The 3,649-nt window shown below is 38.9% G+C and overlaps 1 pseudogene; it reads left to right on the top strand.

Annotated features, from left to right (window-relative positions):
- The first annotated feature begins 278 nt into the window (after positions 1-278).
- Positions 279-3,132, top strand: LOC140888738 (uncharacterized; annotated as a pseudogene).
- The last annotated feature ends 517 nt before the right edge of the window (positions 3,133-3,649 follow it).

Below are 3,649 nucleotides of genomic sequence, written 5' to 3'. Positions count from 1 at the left end.
CCTTGAGTGCAAGTCAGAAATTCAAGTTCATAAATATTCTTCATCTTATTTTTGTCAGTCTTCGAGAGTCAATCTTCAAGTGTCTACGAGTTGTAAACTTGAAAGTTTGATTGAATTCTACATAAAGCAAAAGCCTGCATAAATTGAGTGAAAAAAAAAAGAGTGGTTGAGTGAATTCTTTGGAGTGAATTGTGAGAATTTGTGTGAGATAATTTTATTACTAACGTTTTCTTGCAGGTACGATGAGTTCTTCTAGCCAAAACTTTTCTCAAGGTCAAATGGATGAATTGACCAAGATGATGATGGCGGCTTTGGGGCCAATACATGAGAAGTTGGATAAGCTTGAAGTTAGTGGAGGTGATGGTAAAAATAAAAAGAAAATATTTGAGGAAGATGATGATGGTGGAGAGGATGAAGAGAGTTTGGGTGAAAATTGGGGTAGAAATAGGAGGGTTCATGAGGGTGAAAGAAATAGAAGGGGAGCTGTGAGAGGAAGATACATCGAAGGGAGTCGAGATGATGGGAATATTAGTGGGATTAAGATGAAGATTCCTTCGTTCCATGGGAAATCTGATCCGGAGGCTTATTTGGAGTGGGAGATGAGAGTTGAATCGGTGTTTGATTGCCACAACTAAAATGATGCGAAAAAAAAATAAAACTGGAGGTGGTTGAGTTTGTGGATTATGCTCTCATTTGGTGGGATCAATTTGTTACTTCTAGGAGGAGGAATCGAGAGCGTCCCATTGAGACATGGGAGGAGATGAAGCAAATATTGCGGAAGAGATTTGTGCCTAATTACTACTATCGTGATATGTTTAGGCGTTTACAAAATTTGAAGCAAGGTTCGAAGAGTGTTGAGGATTACTTCAAGGAGTTGGAGGTCACCATGATTCGAGCTAATATTGAAGAGGATCGTGAAGCAACTATGGCTCGTTTCTTATGTGGTTTGAATAGGGAGATTCAAGACCAAGTGGAGCTTAGACATTGCATGGATCTTGAGGAGATGGTACAATTGGCCATGAAAGTGGAACAACAACTCAAAAGGAGAGGTATGGGTCGAAAATCTACTGTTGTGGGTTCTTCTACTCCTTGGCGTCCAAACATTGGCAAACGAGAGGATGTCAAGCCAGTGTCCAAACCAAAAATCGACACCAAGCAAGAAACACCAAAGCAAGGAGTGCAAGGTAAATCTGAAACTCCTAATAATCGTTCTAGGGACATTAAATGCTTTCGATGTCAAGGTCTTGGTCATATTGCTAGTCAGTGTCCAAATAAAAAAATTATGATAATGAATGCTTGTGGTGAGTTTGAGTCGGAGAGTGAGGAGGAGAATTATGATAGTATGCCTGCATTGGAGGATCCCGATGATGAGGGATATGATGCGGTGGTTGGAGAGTTGTTGGTGACTAGGAGAGTGTTGAATGTGCAACAAAAAGAGGAGGAAGAAAATCAAAGGGAAAATTTGTTTCATACTAGATGCTTCGTGAAAAACAAAGTGTGTAGTGTCATCATTGATGGGGGTAGTTGTACTAATGTGGCAAGTAGTGAGCTTGTTGAAAAGTTGAGTTTGCCTACTTTAAAGCATCCTCAACCATATAAATTGCAGTGGTTTAACGATAGTTCGGAGGTGAGAGTGACTAGGCAAGTTTTAGTGCCTTTCTCAATTGGTAAATATGAGGATGAAGTGTTGTGTGATGTTGTTCCTATGCAAGCTTGTCATATTTTGTTAGAAAGACCATGGCAATTTGATAGGAAGGTGATACATGACGGTTTTAAAAATCGTTATTCTTTTACTATGAAAAAAGACTCTGTTGTATTGTTGCCTATGACTCCAAAACAAGTGTTGGAGGATCATTTGAAAAAGAAAAGGAGAGAAGAGGCTGAAAAAAAGAGTGAACAAAAAAGTGAGGTGGCCTTAGAAAACAAGAATGAAAGAAATAAAGATGAGAAAAAAATTGAGAGGAAAGAGGCCGATAAAAAAAATATATGGCCCAAAAGAGTGAGTTGCGAGAGATTTTACATGTGCATACTCCACTTGTGTTGATTTTCTATAAGGAGATTCTCCTTAACACAAGTGATATAGCCGAAAATCGTCCGAGCAATGTTGTTTATCTCTTGCAGGAATTTGAAGAATTATTTCCGGAGGATTTACCTCAAGGACTACCACCTTTGAGGGGAATTGAGCATCAAATTGATCTTGTTCCCGGAAGTGCGTTACCGAATCGTCCAGCTTATAGGAGTAATCCGGAGGAAACAAAAGAGCTACAAAGGCAGGTAAGTGAACTTCTCGATAAGGGGTTTGTGCGTGAGTCGATGTCTCCTTGTGCTGTACCTATTTTGTTAGTGCCTAAGAAAGACGGTTCATGGAGAATGTGTGTTGATTGTAGAGCCATTAACAATATTACCATCAAGTATAGGCATCCTATTCCTAGGCTAGATGATATGTTGGATGAATTGCATGGTTCTAGCATTTTTAGTAAAATTGATTTGAAAAGTGGTTATCATCAAATTAGGATGAGAGAAGTAGATGAGTGGAAAACTGCTTTCAAAACGAAATATTAATTGTACGAGTGATTGGTTATGCCATTTGGGTTAACTAATGCACCTAGTACTTTTATGAGATTGATGAATCATGTCTTGCGTGCTTATATAGGAAAATTTGTTGTGGTATACTTTGATGATATCTTGGTGTATATCAAAAATTTGAATGAGCATGTTGAACACTTGAGAATTGTGTTAATCACACTAAAGGCTGAGAATTTGTATGCTAATTTGAAAAGTGTGTGTTTTGTACAAAAGAACTTGTGTTTCTTGGTTTTGTTGTGAGTGCTCAAGGCGTCAAAGTTGATGAGGACAAGGTAAGTGCAATTCGAGATTGGCCAACGCCTACTTCAATTGGCCAAGTTCGGAGTTTTCATGGTCTTGCAAGTTTCTATAGGAGATTTGTAAAAGACTTCAGCACTTTGGCGGCTCCCATGACTGCAGTGATCAAGAAAAACGTTCCATTCCATTGGGGCGAGGAGCAAGAGAAGTCTTTTGATATCATTAAGCAGAAATTAATTAATGCTCCTTTACTTGTATTACCTGATTTTTCTATTACTTTTGAAATTGAATGTGATGCGTCAGGTGTAGGAATTGGCGGTGTGTTGATGCAAGGTGGACGACAAATTTCATACTTCAGTGAGAAGCTAAGTGGAGCAGCGCTGAATTATCCTACCTACAACAAGGAATTCTATGCCTTGGTTCGTGTGCTTGAAACGTGGCAGCATTATTTGAGGCCAAAAGAATTTGTGATTCATACGGATCATGAGTCTTTGAAACATCTCAAAGGACAACAAAAGCTGAACAAGAGGCATGCCAAGTGGGTGGCGTTTGTGGAGACTTTTCCCTATATTATCAAGTACAAGCAAGGGAAAGAAAACGTGGTAGCAGATGCTCTATCACGAAGGTATGTGCTTCTATCTACTCTGGACTCTAAGTTTTTGGGATTTGAGTATGTGAAGGAGTTGTATGCCAATGATCATGATTTTGGTGAGATTTATGTGTCATGTTTGCATGGTCCGAAGGATAAATTTTTCATGCATGATGGATATCTGTTTAAGGAAGATAAATTGTGTGTTCCTAAATCATCCATACGTGAATTACTTGT

This window comes from Henckelia pumila, chromosome 3 (assembly GCF_033568475.1).
Source record: "Henckelia pumila isolate YLH828 chromosome 3, ASM3356847v2, whole genome shotgun sequence".
Classification (NCBI taxonomy): domain Eukaryota; kingdom Viridiplantae; phylum Streptophyta; class Magnoliopsida; order Lamiales; family Gesneriaceae; genus Henckelia; species Henckelia pumila.
Note: the sequence above shows the minus strand (reverse complement) of the source record. Positions and strands in the feature narration are given on the sequence as shown.